The following is a 16419-nucleotide window of genomic DNA, read 5'->3' as shown; positions in this document are numbered from 1 at the left end:
GGCCGCCACCATAGTCAGTGCGTAGAAAATCCCCACCACCTCAGAAAGCTTCCTTCTGCTGCTTTGCACTCAGCCCCTCCTCCGGTCTCCAGCCTCTGGCAACACTGATGTACTTGCTGTTATTTTAGTTTTGATAGTTACAGAATTTCCTAATGTGGGACCATAGAGCACTTGGTCTTGGTGTCTGGCTGCTGTCACTTGGAGCAGCGCCTTTGAAGTCCCTCGCGCACAGCCGCTGTACCAGGAGTTCATGCCCGCCCGTGCGCAAGCGGGATCGCACCGTGTGGGCGCACAGCCTGTTTGTCTGCTCACCGGTGTAAGGTCATTTGACTTGTTTCCACTTTTCAGCTCTTTGAACAAAGCTGCTGTGAACTTGGGTGCACACGTCGTTTGGGTTGTGTCTTCTCTTCTCTCGGTGAACGTGTGGGCTGTCCTGTGTCACATGGCGAGTGCGTGTTTAACCCTGGAAGAAACCGACAGTGTTGCGCAGAGTAGATGCGCATTTCACGTTGTCACCAGCACTGCGGGAACCAGTCAGTCATTCCACCCCCTCGTCGGGACTTGGTCCCGACAGTCTAATTAATTTTGAGATTTTATGGAGTATGTGGTGCTATCTCACTGTGAGTTTACTTTGCATTTCCCAGATGATTGAGTATCTTCTTTTGCGTTTATGTATTACCTTTGGCAAAGCGTCTGTTCAAATCTTTTGCTCAGTTTTTATTGGTTGGTCTGCCTTCTTGTTGGACTTGTTAGAGCCCTTTAATACAGATTTCTGAATGTTAGTCTTGTGTCCTGCTACCTTGGTGAGTTTGTTCATCAGTTCTAGCAGTTTTTATGTGGTTTTCTATACATAGTGTCATGTGGATGACCTTTATTTTTACAACCGAGTCATGTAATTTCTATGCCCAAAGTTATAATAATGAAAGCCAGAAAGTGAAATGTAAATTTCTTTCTATTTCATATCAAGTGTCACAGATTCACCAAAAAACCTGTGAACCTCACTTCAACTGGCTGACCTCAAACAGCTGCTGGTGGGGCTTCAAGTCGCCCAGCGTTTACCAGCGAGCGACGGGATCACTTACCAGACGTTAACAGTGATCGACATTGTCATTATCTTTATAAAAAAAATGTGAGCACAGATTACCATAATAAAACTAAAATATGCACTTGGGGCAATCTATTCCAGTCTTACAAATGTACAAATATGACGAATATTTTAATCTCATTTCATAATAACTATGTCATCCTGAGACTGACCACAACACGGTTCTCCTGGAGCAGGCGGGAGGCCGCCCTGTGATTCCATCAGCGTCCGAGGCTGAGCTGAACGTAAGAGTGGCTGCCAGGAGAATCTGACCGCTGGTTCATTTCCAGGGGGCAGGCGGTCAGAGCATCTTCTCCGAGGGAAACTGCCCTGTGGTCTAGCAGCCTGGTGCTCACCTTCACTGAGGGGATCACGATCTGAATAGACTGGGAACAGCCAGGATGGGAGTGGGGCGGGGCTGTGTGTATTCATTACACAGAGAAATAGTCAGAGGCTGAGGATGGGGGAGACCTTGATGGAACACAGAAGCAGAGGAGGCGACAGCTCGAGGGTGTGACTCTGGCCTACTTTAAACAGTGATGTTTGACGTGTGGAATGTCCGGGCACAGGTCGAGGTGGGGCTTGGGCTCAGTGCCCTTCGGTTTGGGGAATGAGGAGGTGGTCACCTGCTGGCCCAGATGCGGGGTCAGTGCTCTGGGTAGCAGGGTCTCCCCAGGAGTCTAGGCCTTTCCCGTTCTAGGGGGAGGGGAGACGTTGAGTTACGCTTGAGCTGCTTCCATCCCCTGCGGAGATTCTGCGAAGCCTCCTGGGGCCAAGAGCGACAGCAGGAAAGAGCCTGCATCACTGGCCTGTGCTCTGGGGATTTTCACGAGGCTGTTTTATGGGAGCTGCTTTGTGAGCAGGGATGCGTCTGCTGCAGAAAAAGTACATCAGAGCTGGAAGGAGGGCAGGGCCTTCCATGCCGGCCCGGGGCCGAGTGACTCAGAGGGACGCGATGTGATGGGGACTGGTGACCCCTCAAGTCTACTCTTCTATTTGGACCCATGTGTATTTAGAAGTGTGTTGTTTCGACCCATATATTTTGGGATTTTCCAGGTATCTTTCTATTATTGATTCCTGGTTTAATTCCATTGTAATTTGAGAGCAGACAACATAAGATTTTCATTCTTTTAAATTAATTAAGGTGTGTCTTATGGCCCAGAACGTGATCTATCTTGGTGAATGTTCCATGTGAGCTTGAAGAAAAAAATGTGTTGTCTGCCGTTTTGGGGTGAAGTAGTCCACAGATGCCAGTACGTCCGGCGGACGGACGGTTTGCGGGATCCAGCCGTGGCCTCACTGATTTTCTGCCTGCGGGACTGTCCGTTACCGAGAAGGGGTTAACGTTTCCAGCTACGACAGTGGATTCATCAGTCTGTCTTTGCGGTTCTCACCCCATGTATTTGGACGCTCTGTTGTGGGGCACGTGCACTTGAAGATCTGTTGTGTCTTCCTGGAGAATCAACCCCTTTAGCTGAATATAATGCCCTTCTTTATCCCTGATAACTTGTCTCACTTTGAAGTCCCCTCTGTCTGAAATTAATATAGTTACTCCTGTTTTCTTGTGATGAGATTAACGTGATGTGTTTTTCTCCATCCATTTACTTTTCATCTCCACGCAACTTTATAGTTAAAGTGGGTTTCTTGGGGACAACATACAACTTGGTCATGCTTTGGACCCACCTTGACAATCTCTGTCTTTCAGTTGGTGCATCTGGGCCACTGACACGGGCCTGTGGTTTTGGTGAAGCCTGGCTGCTCTCGGCAGCAAACAGACCTGCCTGGACGTGTTTAATGGTGGCTGAGATGAGGCAAGTGATGTGCACAGTCCGGTGCCGGAGCCGTGATCGGTGCCCAGTGAGCAGGCGGCATCGTATATGTGCTGCCGAAGCGAGCACGTGAGCAGGCGGCATCGTTGTGAGGATTACGATTTTTCCTTGTCAGCTTCAAAATTCACCCTCGTGTCCCTTCTGTGGTGCCTTGGTGTGACTGAAGACGTTCATTCCCGTCTTGTTCATTCATAGGTTGTCACCTCCAACAGCCTGTCTCAAGGCACAGCGAAGCCAGCATTCATCTAGCTGACAGCCTATCACAGGGCATCTTTCCGCATAAAATGAGCCAATTTATGCTCATTGCTGACAGCTGCTTTCTGAAGGAAAGGCCATTTTCTTGAGTTGATTGCGGAGAACAGTGATTAATTCAGATCATCAGCCCGCAGCAGCAGATGCTAAAAAGGGCCTCATTGTGCGAAGCCCCCAGTCTCCAAAAACCTACATCTCTGAGTTTGTCAGAATTTCCTGAGCCTCGCCTGGAGGCCCAGAGGTCACTCAGTCCAGCCTCCTGTCTCTCTCACTATCTTTAAAGGCCTCTACGTGAAAAGAGAGCCTGTTTTTCCCTGGCAGTGGGCTGTCCGGAGACGTGACTTCGGCAGCCTCTGTGCTGCAGGGCTCTGTGCACTTTAGAAAGGGTGGCCTCCTCCCCGGGTCCCCGGAAGGGACAGAGTCTGATGCTGCAGATACTGGAACTGTTTAAGGAGCAGAGGCAGGACCAGCTCCCTCTGCCCTCCCTGCACCTGGTGGGAGAGGGGTGTGCGGTGAGAGGGAGCAGAGACAGCTTCGTTGGTATAAAACCCAGAGGAGTTTTGCTACGAGAGCCATCAGTGCAGCCGGCATGTTCCTGATGCTTTTCTACGAGGGGAGAATTTGAGGCCCACATTCAACGTGGCCTCCAGGACCTTGCTGTGGGCCAGCTGGTGGAGCCAGGACCCTCCAGGAGAGCCAAGCATGGAAGAGTCCCTAGAGGAGGGGGAGGGGGGAGGGTGACAGCAAGGGAGAGCCGCCATCCCTGAGAGTGCAGTCAGCCGGACAGGACAGCATACCCAGGGGCATTTCTTTCTAGTGGCAGCAGACCTGCTCCCTGGACCAGACCCTGGACACTGCAGAGCGGCTTCCAGGACTTCCCTCTTCCCTCCGCAGGTTGGACTTGGACGTCACAGCTGCACCAGTCGGCAGAGTGGGGACCACGGGAAAGGGGGTGGCTGGCGCTGTGTGCGGGGGGACCCCGCACTCCTCCCCGGTGCGCCCCGCCCGCCCTGGACCCGGGCAGCCGGCCCCAGCCTTCAAAGTGCTTGCCTTTGCGCACTGGCCCTCCGTCCGGTCAGGGAGGGACACGGGAACACAGACGGCTGACCCCTCCACTGGGCCGGACGGGAATTCAGGAAGTGGACTTGCTTCCGGCCCTTCATTTTCCAGCTCCGTCTTCTAGTCCAAACTGTGCTTAGACGTTTTGTCATGCTCTTATGTTTGTCATAAGCTCATGCATTTTCACTGTGTTCCTTTTTAATCTTTTTGTACATTAACTAAAAATTTGCCACTTCCTTCCCCCAGCCCGTTGCACGACCGATCAATAGTTTTGAACCTTTTCTGCGTCAGTTTCTACTAGCTGCTTCTTATTTATGGAAACCATATTAACAGTTCGGTAAAGATCACAGAGGTCACTTTGTTAAATTCATCACGACAACAGGTTATGTTGGCCCTGTTTCACAGCTTCATTACGTGATATTTTGGTTTTGGAGTTTCCACAGAGCTCTCCCATACCCTTTTTCATAAATCTGAAATTCACTGACTTCTCTGAAGGAGGCTTTTTTTTTTTTTGATCCCCATTTTACAGACCTGGAAGTGACGGCTCAGGGAGATCTCCAGCTTGTTCATGGCGGGGCCGGGCTGGGAGCCAGGGTCCCTGCCTCCTGGTCTTATGTTCACCTGTTCCTCGTCCACACACTCTGTAGGAGGGGAGAGTCCACCGTCTTGGGGAGACATGTTCAGTTCATGTGGACTGGACATGGGTATTCCACACAGCTGTCGTTTTTGCAAAAATGGTGGAGATGTTGATTTGTAAGCTGTTGGCCGCCTGTGATGGGGGGGGTGCGATTGGAGGCAGGCTGCTCGCCCAGGAAGCAGTGGGTTTGATGCGCCCTGCGTCCATGTCCGCACAACCGCAGGGCTCAGCAGAGGGTCGGGCTTCCAGGACCGCTGGCAAGACTCATGTCTCTTGTTTCCCGGAGAACACACCCTGCTGTGAAGGAAGACAGAGCTGGTGTCTCTCCAGCTGCTTAGCTGGTGAGAAGCCCTTTCTCCAAGGCACAGCCGTCCTCAGAGAAAACAGGGGGGCCCTTCCTTGGAACAAGTGAGACACTTGCCAGGTGCACCTGCCCTGAGTCACAGGCTGCTCTTACGCTGGTCCTTCTGGGGCACCGTTGCCTGGAGAAGCCACGGGCTCCAAACCAAAGATGGCATCGCAGGTGCAGAGACACGCTCAGCCCTCGGGGTTTGTGCCGGGAGCGCTCGACCCGCTGAGCCAGAGGGGACCACGCTCTGCCACTCGCAGGGCAAAGCGCCATCTTCCTGTGGCTGCTCGATGTAACACGTGCTGGGAGTCAGCAGTCTCACAGCTTTCCCTTGGTTTGGAACAACATTAAAAAGAAAAATGCCAACGTGTCTGGAAGCAATTTTCCAGAGCCTGCGGATGCAGCAGACACCAGTGACTGGCTGTCAGGCTGTTATTTGCGGGACTGTTCACTTAACGAGTGGCTCCCGGTGGCTCAGGCCCGATCCTGCACGTAAGGCCCCGTCCTGCAGTTCATCCAGCGAGTGTGTGGGAGTTGAACCTTGAGTCATCTGCCTGATGGATTTTTTTTCTTTCCCTGGAAACAGGAAATAGAGTCTCAGTTTTCTCCCTGAGCCTCAGACAGGAAGTCCCTGTTCTCTGCCCGTCCAGAAAACAAAGATGCACACATGTTCCTCCAGCACTGCAGACACAGCCCTGCTTTCAGACCTCCCCCCGCCCCATGGCCCCCTGGATCAGCTTCCCCACCCCCAGGGCTGGTCCCAGCGTAAATCACCACCTCTCCGGGTCACTCCTCCCCTGCACACAGGCTGCTTTGTAAGTGGGAGAAAGAATCCGCAGAACCTGATGTAAATCCCCGCGGGCACCAGACAGGCGGTGTGTTTCCACACAAACACGTACATGTCACAGATCCGCCTGGAGGGGCCGGGACCTGGTCCACTCATTCTTGCCAGCAACCCTGTCAGCTTCACAGAGCCTCAGCTCGCTCCTCTGACAGCCCGAAACGTCTTCCTTCTTCCTTCCTTGTGTCCCAGGCGAGGTCACAGCTCAGCTGTGCTGTTCCCCCCTGTTGGGTGGGTGGCTCCCTAAAATGCCAGTCCCACCAGGACCCTCTGATCGCTGAGCCCGTCAACCAGTGAGAGTGTCACAGCGCAGCGCTGCGTGGACACTGCCTCGTCCGCACCCTTGCTGCGCCTTCCTTCCACGCCCCTCCTTGCACCTGGGGAGGCCAGGGGACAAGCCACCAGTTGCCTTTGGAAGTGGCCAGCCCGGTTTTCAGTTTTCCCTTTGTGTGTTTGCTAAGCATCCCAGAAGTGTGTTAAGAATGCAGCCACCCTAGCGGCGGTTGACGGGGCGTGAATGCTGTTCGAGCAAAGCCCAGCTGGGAATCTGGACCGCTGCCCCCCACGGGCAGTCTGGTGCCCAGCAGCTCCAACTGCCCGCTATTTGCCTCACCTCATCTCTTTTCTGTTTTCCTCACGCCTTCCTCCCTTTGTGAGTTTGTTCTTCCTTGGTAGCAACTCCAAACCCTCAGGTGTTTTCAGGGTGCTTTGGGTTTCCTTTTTTTTAAGTAAAACTTTTACATGAGCATAATTCATACAGAGAAGTGCACTGCTCCGAGGGTTCAGCTCCAAGAATGTCCACAAAATGAGCACATTAATGCAGCAAGCGCCCAGCTCAGGGAAAACCTCAGCACAGGCATCCCCGAGCCGCCGCGAGCACCTTCCACCGCCGCACGCCCCCGAGGGGAGCCCCCCGCTGACCTCTGTCCCTGGGCGTTGGCTTTGCTCATCTCTGAACTCGACTTGAAGGGACCCACGCAACAGCACGTCTCTGAGGGTCACCCGTGTCGGTGAGTGTGGAGTTGCTGAGAAGTGCTCAGACTCGTGGTTTTCTCTGAAAGGACACTCAGTAACGTGCGGGAGAAAATTACCCAGCAAAGCAATCTTGCAACCGGCTTGAGTGTGGCTGGGCGCTCCTGGAGACTGACCTCCGACTGGCTGAGCTGGCGTGGAAGGGGCGCAGCCCCGTCCTGCTCCGAGATGTGCTCCCAGCTTCTTCTCTCTCTCTCCATCCCGATGTGAAGATTGAAATGACGGCAAACTGAATGCCGCGTGTTTGCCTGCGTGAGTCTGTATACCAAGCTGTGTGCACCTCATTGGACGACTGTTCACCTGAGCCTGGGATGCAGACTAAAGCGGATCAGCTCGGGGTCTAACCCAGGGGTGTGGGTCGGAGCCGGCGGCCGATGAGCAGACCGACAAGCCCCCGTCAGAGCCTCCTGCGCTTTTGCTTCACTCACCTTCATCCACGGGCGCAAGGCCCCTTCCTTCATTTTTCCACTTATGATGGGATTTCAGTATCACAGGGTTGAAGATGCACACAGCGACTTTACGTAGCCGTGTTTCATACACCACTAGGAAACAACAAATGCCCAAGGTGGAGAGCCTAATGGAGACCCCCGCATAGAGCTGAGACACTAAAGGCATTCTCCGTGAAGGGCAGAGAGACAGAGCTCTTCCTTGCAGAGACGTGAGTGGGGGAGCACGTCTGCCTCCATCTGGGCACATGGGGAGCAAGGCACTGAGACGTGGCTGAAGATTGGAACCGAAAGCCGTCTTGTGGCCTGGCAGTGGACTGAATTCACACCGGGTGAGTGTGGGACCCCTTTTAAAGCAGCCTCTGCCTGGAGCACCCGCGGACTCTGGCGGGAGCGAGTGTACCTCTTCCCTGGAGGAGTCAGACTTCCCTCAGGCAGCTGCAGCCTGGAAGCCGATTTCAGATCGTAGCGTGTGCGTCCGCGGCCTAGGCGAGCACACCGACTTCCCAGGCCTGTGGTGGAGGTTGCGGGGAAACTGCACGCTGCTCAGCACGTAATACGTTCCATCAGTTGTCGTCCCCCTGGGAGCGCGTCCCACCTTCCTGTCTCTGTGAGTCAGCAGCCTGGAGACCCAGTGACTCTGGCCAGAGGGCCCAGCAAAGTCGCAGCACGAGGCCGGCAGCGGCCGGGCTTCGGGCAGGGGGGCCTGGACCTGGCTGCAAGGGACTGACAAGCAAGGGGACTCTGGGCTGTGGAAAGGGTGCGCGCCAAGGCCGGGAGGTGGGTGTGAACACGGCGTAAAGGAAGGAAGGAGATGGGTCCCGCGGGTCCGGCGTGAGAAGGAACTCGCGAGGGTGGGTGTTTAGAGCCCCGCCGTGGACGGGCCGTTGGTCCTGGGAAAGGAACGGTGTGCAGCCCCGTCACCTAAGCGGCCCAGGACGAGCTCTGATGGGCAGCGCTTAGAGAAAGGGGAAGCCGGGCGGCCTTGAGCCTTGGCGTGCTTTACAGGGCTGCTGTCGGACGGCGTGCTGGGGGCTGGAGGGGACAGGCCCCCGGGGAGGCCACTGCACGGATGCCGCGGGTGAAGGCGGACGAGTTACAGTAGCAGCATGTCGGAAGGAAAAACAAAGACAAAAAGATAGAAGAGGTTACCACTTATATATATTTCAAAGACACAAAAACCCAGAAGCTGTTTACGGGTGCGTGTAACACGCAGTGAACAAAGCAGAAGCAGAGCGGGACCGAGGCACGCCGCCGTCAGCGTGCGGGCGTGTGTGGGGGGACGTGAGCTCAGGGCGGGAGCTCTCCTGTGCCTGCCATCTCTGATCTATTTAAAAGAGGGGGCTGTGGTAATTACAGCTATCCAGTTATGGAGGAGACGCTGGCACACTTCTGGTGATGAGCATGTCGGTGTCTGTTACATTATTTTCTGTAGGTTTGAAAGATTTCCTAATTTTCTAAAAAAAAAACCAAACGTGAAAAAATTGCAAAGAAATGTATCAAAACATCCCCAGGAACATACCGCACCGTTCACGCCGCGTGGCCAGCCCGGGAGCCGCGTGCGCTGCTTGTGTCCTGCGGTTTTCCACGTTCTCTGACGGTAGTGTTTTTCATAATGAAAACCTTAGAGATGATTCTTTCAGTTTCTTTAAAAAGTAACTCTATGGAAAAGAAAAATGAGTAGGAACTATGTATCCACCTCTTTGTCTCAACCTCTTAGCGAACAGGGCTCCTTTGTAAGGTGTGACGAAGGAAGTCGGCCGGCGGGGCTGGTGCCGGCGAGCCCCCGTGGCGGGTGCCGGCGAGCCCCCGTGGCGGGGCCCGCGTCCTACAAAGGGCGCAGTGCTGCTGATTCTGACCCCAGCATTTCCGCAGGGCTGAATTGATAGGATCTCTCTGAACGTGTTATTTATGGCACCAAGTGAAAAAGGTCTTGTTCACCAGCCAGACTCTAGGCTGGAAAGGGACAGACAGATCTGTGTGCGGCCTCTTTTTGCTCAATTTAAAACCAGCATCTTCAGAGTAACCCCAAGTAATTCAGCATCACTTTTGCTGAATCGGGTCCTGGGCCTACAGGACGGGGCGCATCCAACTGTTAGTTGCATAGATGGGCCCAGTCCTCCAGCTACTGGGGTCACCACATCCTTTGAAATGTAAACAAAGTTTCTCAAACCCCCAGTTTACAAACGCTGGGAAAACCAGCCTCCTCTGTGCATTTGCAGGGAAACCAGCCTCCTCCCTACACTGACGGGGAGACGAGCCTCCTCCCTACACTGACGGGGAGACCAGCCTCCTCCCTACATTGGTGAGGAGACCAGCCTCCTCCCTACACTGACGGGGAGACCAGCCTCCTCCCTACATTGGTGAGGAGACCAGCCTCCTCCCTACACTGACGGGGAGACCAGCCTCCTCCCTACATTGGTGAGGAGACCAGCCTCCTCCCTACACTGACGGGGAGACCAGCCTCCTCCCTACATTGGTGAGGAGACCAGCCTCCTCCCCACACTGACGGGGAGACCAGCCTCCTCCCTACATTGGTGAGGAGACCAGCCTCCTCCCTACACTGACGGGGAGACCAGCCTCCTCCCTACATTGGTGAGGAGACCAGCCTCCTCCCTACACTGACGGGGAGACCAGCCTCCTCCCTACATTGGTGAGGAGACCAGCCTCCTCCCTACACTGACGGGGAGACCCGCTTCCTCCCTACATTGGTGGGGAGACCAGCCTCCTCCTGCTATTTGCAGGGAGGTGGGGGCATTTCCAGATTCCCCCCAGTTCAGCTGTAGCTCTTCGTCTTGGAATCTTTCTCCCAGACTGCCCGTCTGCCCAATACGGCTTCACTGTATTGTTCCTCCTGAACTTGCGGTGCCCCGACTGGGGGCTCCCTCTGCCTCAGAGTTTGAGGAGTTGGGGTGTGAGACAGGGTGATAGGGGTGGCCGCATTACTGCACCACAGGACTTCCCCAGATGAACTCAGATCCCTGATATCCAAGCCCCTGCTGTGAAAAGCCCTCTGCTCTCCTTGCCTGGAAACTTCAGCAGAGCGCTGCTCGCCACTGAAGTACGCAGATAGGGCAGCGGCGTGACTACGGATGCACACCATGGAGTAAGACATGCGTTTCCAGCATCCCCACCGAAGTAACACTTTCCTGGTCAAGCTGCAGTGAAGCTTAACCTACAGCAAGCCTGCTTCCAGAATCAACTGGCTAGAAAGGGGGCGTGTGATGTGAGACGGCCCAGGCGATCAGGAGAGCTTCTCGCAACCTGGTTATGAGAACAAGGGTGTGTGTATCCTCGAGTGACGGAGGTGCCCCTTCTGGGTGTTCTTGATGCTATGGGGGTGAATGTCACCACCTACATGGATGCCTTGGTCTGGTCTACTGCCTACAAACAGGATGGTAAGATGCTGTGGTCAAAAATTCCTTCCTACAGCATCTTTCATGCTTAATAGAGTATTGAATTGAAATTGCTTCCTGTGTGGACACTTGCCACATCTACTCCAGCAGAAGCCAGCGAATCATTGACCCAGGACTGGAAACGGTCCAGACAGCGTGGCTAGTCTTACCTACGTCCCTGGTGTGCACTAAACAAAATGTTCCCTGGGTGGAATATGTACATTAATTATCCTAGAGATAAAAATTGGGACTGATACAATTTATTATGGAAAATTATATAAAATTGTCACAAATATTAAGAAGAAAAATAGTGTAATAAACCATGTATTTATCATTCAGCTTAACAATTATTAACTTTAAAAAACCTAATTACCAAAGCATATCCAATCTTTTTTCATCTGTACACTCCATCGGGGTTATTTTGAAGCAAATCTCAGATACCACATAATTTTGTCTCTAAGTACTTCAGTGTGGCTCTCTAAAATAGTAAAACTCTTTAAAAAACCATTATATCAACATCACACCTAAAATAATTAATTACTTGTTGGCATCAAATATCCATTCATTGTTAAAATTTTGCAGATTGTCTCCTTTATTTTTTACATTTGCTCAAATCAGGACCCAAAGAAGGTCAAATCATTGCAGCGGATTGATGCTCCTCTCAAGTCTCTTGAGATCTCTGATTTTTCCTTTTCTTTTTTCCTCCCCTTCGGAATATATTTGTTGGAGAAACCAAATTATTTGTCCCGTAGGCATGGGTGTTGCTCACCGCAGTCACGTGCTATCTTTTAGCAAGTGTCTCTGCCCTCTGGGCTTCTGGAGGTCAGAGCTCGGGGTCAGTTTTTTTTTTTTCTGTCAAGACCCCTCCACAGACGGTGCCGTGTGCCTCAGCTGGGACCACAGAACGCCCGGCTGTTCATGAGCAGCGCCTCGGTTATGCCGCTAGAGTTGGCGGGATGGAGATCTTCTCGTTTCTTAGACCCTCTTCTCTTCGGCCTGCTCCCTGCGGTGCTTCTGCGCTGGCTGTTTGATGACCACAGTTCAGCTCACACAGGAAAGGCCAGGCGCACGCTCCGTTCTTTCCCCTTGTTTTCCTGTTTTCAAAATACTAAGCTGGTTTCCTAGCATCGCCCAGCCAGCCAGCTGCTGTGGCCGCTGTCCTGCCTGAGCGGCAGAGGGACAGACGGGTCTGAACATGGAGGTGTGTTTCCGTCCGCGGCTGCTCTTAACTCTTCCTGATGCTCAGACGGTCACATCTTCCCGAGGGGCGCCTTGGAGATGTGACGTTAACGATGCCTCCCGTGCGTGCAGCCCTGAAGTGACGTGCAGCTGTGTGGACGTTATCCAGCTCCTCTCACTCCGAAAGGCCTGTCAGGTATACAATATGGTAGTTACTTTTATTGGGTTGTATTTTACTTTTTACCATTATTGTCCCTATTGTCATATTTATTTACTTCCTATTCATTGTTTATGCTTTTTATTGAAGCACAGTGTTTTTATTTTAAATTTTACCTTTATTTTCTACGTTAGGTTTCTGTGTGTGTGTTTCTTTTTTCTTCTAACTTTGTTGCATGAGACACTCCTTTTCCCCATCGCTGATCCATGGACGGTGGGTTTCTGTCACCTACACCGAGAACATCCTAACGGGACAGGGCCCTGAGGGGATCACACGAGGGGGACTCCTGGGTCCTGGCACGGCTCTGGGGTCAGTGGCTTCCCTGGCCCTCCCTCCCTCCCCACCAGGCCGTGGACTTGTGCAGGCCCATGACCCAGCGCCGGGTGTAGGCCTGGAAGCCATCAGGTCACTGAATCGCTGCGTGACGAGGATGAGTAATGGGTGTCAGAGAAGGGGCCCAACCTGTGGGCCACCCAGGATGTGGCACCTGAGGCCACCACTGTGTCCCCGTCAGCAGCAGGAGAGATGTGGGCATCTGTCCCCTCACACCGCCCGCCCCAACCTGGACAATGTGCACCTGGGCCCCAGTTACTCAATGCTGGAAACCAGCCAAGCGTGGCCTCGCCCTGGAGGCGAGTGGCTGGCACCACAAGGGGGAACGAGCAGGGTTAACGAGACGCAGTCGGAGCCTCTGCAGGGATAATGGGGTATAATGGGCTGCGACGGAGCACAGGCTGGTGGATGGGTGTTCCCTGCCCCGCAGGCCCCAGGCTGGGTTCACACTTCACATCGACAATCCGCAGAGAAAACAGATGTGATTTTACAGGACAGTGGACCTAACTAAGCCGGCCCGTTTAGTCCTCTTCAGAAAGGAGGAAGGAAGCCACAGCTGGCCAGGGTACCTGACACTCTCCACCTGCAGCAGAAGACTTCAGAACGAGGCCAGAACGTTCCCGTGACCCCAGTAAAGCCTGCTAATGCCCTCCGTCGGGGGAGCACGGTGCCGGAAGGCGCGACGCCGTGACCGAGGGCTGTGAGAACTGCTGCACGAGCCTCCTAAGTAGCGGGCAGGCCATCGCTGGTGTTTCCCTTTCAGATAAAAGATGCACAGGGAACGTCGGCAAGTCCAGCGACGGGTCCGGCGCGGTGCAGCCAGGGTCGGCCAAGCCCGCTAGGGCCCTGGGGGAAACCACCAAGCGCACGGCCTCGGGCTCCGCGCGGGCTTCCGGAACGCAGCCCGCCGGAGAGAAAAGTCAAGTGCTTCCTCCTTGCAGTACTGGGTCTTTTTAATCTAAAAATGAATGACATAAGCAAGTTTGCACAAGGCACATTTTGAGACCTGCAGACAAGACTCTGGCAAGAAACTGGGGTGAGGGGGGCCTGGGGACCTGCTCCAGGTCACCCGTCCTGCTTCTGACGAGCCCCCTGCCCCCACGTGCTGAAGGGAGGCGGGGTCCTGCCCTCAGCCCTGAGCGGGCCCAGCTGGCTGGGGGTCAAACTGCAGGCACGGATGTTCTCACAGCTCTGGAGGCTGGACGTGCAAGGTCAGGGTGTCACGGGGGCTCCCCCAGAGGCCTCCCTCCTCGGCCTGTAGATGCCGCCCTCTCCCCGTGTCCTCACACAGGCATCCCTGTGTGTGTCTGTGTCAGAACCGTCTCTTCCTGTACGAGGGTCAGAGCCCACCTGTATGACCTCCTCTTACCTTGATCACCGCTGTAAAGCCCGTCTCCGAGTTCCGCCATGCTCGGGGGTGCTGGGGGTTAGGACCTCAGCGTGTGAGTCCGGGGGACACAGTGCCGCTCGCAACACACTCTTAGAGGTGGTGAAGATGGACGTCTCCTCTAAGGTGGGGCAGGTGGCTCGGCGGTCTGGGCGTTGGCTTCTGGTAACAGCAGCTGCGGTGGTTTCGACCAGCCCTCCTAGAGAAGCAGGACAGACATGCTCTGTGTCTCGGACATCAGAGAACTGAGACGGCACCGAGGAGCCGGGGGGAGGAGCCCAGGGAGGCGAGCCTGCCTGGGGGCTGCTTCTCCAACCAGGGGCACCTGCTGATGCTGCGCTGGGGGCCGGGGGCTGGGGGTCTCTGGGTGCAGGGAACGGTCTGTTTCTTGACCCGCCGCTGGTTACACGGTGTGTTTATCTTCTGGAGATTCATTGAGCTGAATTCTGACTCACTCTGACGATTTGAGTACTTTTCTTTACATGTGTTTTGCCTCAAAAAAAAAAAGTCTTTTAAAAAAGACTTGGCAATTAACCAACTAGAGTCCGAGGCCCAGCTCTGCTGCTTAGAAACGTGCCCTCAGGAAAGTTCCTCTTTTTCAAAACTTGATCCGTTTAGGTGTAACAGGCAGAGCTAAGTGATGGCCTCAGTGTTGTCCCGAGGTGTGTGTGAGAGTCCAGGCCACAGGCGCCTGGCACTGGTGGGGCTGGGCCTTCCCCAAGGACCTGCCCTGGGCCAGGCTCCGCCCTGCGCCTTCACTGTGTCTCTCCCTGTGGTCTGTGAGCAGGGACACCAGCGCACGGCCTGCTGGCAGCCTCGCTCTGGGTGGGCCCGGTGAGTACTTAGCAGAGCTGAGATGCGGACTCAGGCCTCGTCCAGAACCAGGGCTGGGGACCCTTGTTTCCATGGCCTGCTGATCGCTCAGGACACGAAGAGTCCCACCCCACCTCCAGGTCTGTCCTCTGTGTCTGCTACATGAACGCCACCTCAAGACTGACTTCCAGAATTCGGTGTTGCTTCACAGCAGTTCCAGTTTTCCCAGACTAAACGTGCTTGTCCCCATGAACTGGCTAGAAGCGGGAGGTATTTAATCCCATCTCAAGGTGAGATTGAGAAAGGCAGAAAATTAGATTACAGATTCTGTCCCAGAGTAACCAGAATAAATCTTTACTGAGCTCAGATGTAACTCAAATGTTCATTAGTCTTAAAGGAGAAGAAAGAAGAGGAGGGAGAGACGAGGAGGGGGAGGGGGAGGAGGAGGGAGGAGAGGAGGAGGGGGGAGAGGAGGAGGGAGAGAAGGAAAGGGCTTCCATTTCTCGGGGCCAGGACGCAGAGGCTGCAGTGGAGGCTGGGACGTGATGCCCGGAGTCTCCCCAAGCAGAGCTGAGGAAGCAGCTTCTGGGATGTCCTGCAGATCTCAGCAGCCGGGGAGCCATGGGAGCCCCATCCTGCCCCCGCTGGCCTTGCAGCCCGGAGACGCGGCAAGGCGAAGGAGGCAGAGGGGATGTGTGCGGGGAAGCAGCCCTGGACTTTAGGCGTCTGTGCGGGCGGCTGCGGCTGCGCTCAGCAAGCTCTCTTACATACCTCTGTGCTTCCTTTTTTTGCTTCTGTTTTTTCCTTTAGTTGCCTAGTAAACATTTCTACTGGAAAATTCCAACCTTGCCTTGGACGGTCTGAGAGGAAAAGCAGCGTGTCCACACCCAGGCCAGCCCTGCCAGGGAGGCCAGAGGCCCCGAGGACGGGCTTCGTCGGCGAGGCCACCGCAGCGGCTCCAGCTGGAACTCGGAGGAGCCTGGACAGCGGCACTGAGGGAGGTGGACACTGGGGGCGTTGGCAGCGGCCACGGCTGCTCTGAAGCCCCAGGCCCGCCCCCCTTCCCTCCCCAACTCATTTGTCCCTGTCTTTGTCCGCAGTCACAGCGTTTATCCTGTGTCTGTTATCCTGACTCCTTGCCAGACGGGGTCCCAGAGCCGGGCCCGGCCTTGGGCAGTGGGCATCTCCAGTGTCTACGCGGCATTTAGTACCTAACAGGTGCTTCTTGCCTGAAATCACATGGGGTGAGATGGAAGTGGGGGAGGCCTGGGTGAGCAAAGGAGCTGGGGGGTGAGTCACGGTGAGTAAGGCACACAGCACCTTGGGGGGCCCCAGCAGGGCTTTTAGCTGTTAAATTATTATTATTTTGGAAAGTTGAAAGGATGTTGTCAGATAGATGCTCCCGTGGTTTGAGTCTGACGACGGTGAAGGCGGGTGGGCTTGGCAGATGCCGGACTGGGAAGAGGGGCTGGGGGACGCGAAACCAGGAGGACCCTCAGGTCTTCGCACAAGGTGGCGCTCATCTCTTGTCTTAGCTCCCAAACTCGTCCTCAAATTGCTGCAGAG

General features: G+C 54.5%; 1 long non-coding RNA gene across 1 annotated transcript; it reads right to left on the bottom strand.

Annotated features, from left to right (window-relative positions):
- Window positions 1-10894: 10894 nt before the first annotated feature.
- Window positions 10895-14473, bottom strand: LOC123612365 (uncharacterized). The gene is made up of 3 exons (XR_006719572.2): window positions 14023-14473; window positions 13223-13611; window positions 10895-12292 (listed from the first exon to the last, which is right to left on the bottom strand). It is a non-coding gene; the product is annotated as an uncharacterized LOC123612365 (long non-coding RNA).
- Between the last annotated feature and the right edge of the window lie 1946 nt (window positions 14474-16419).

Source organism: Camelus bactrianus, chromosome 20 (genome assembly GCF_048773025.1).
Source record: "Camelus bactrianus isolate YW-2024 breed Bactrian camel chromosome 20, ASM4877302v1, whole genome shotgun sequence".
Classification (NCBI taxonomy): domain Eukaryota; kingdom Metazoa; phylum Chordata; class Mammalia; order Artiodactyla; family Camelidae; genus Camelus; species Camelus bactrianus.
This window is presented reverse-complemented; position numbering and strand designations above follow the sequence as displayed.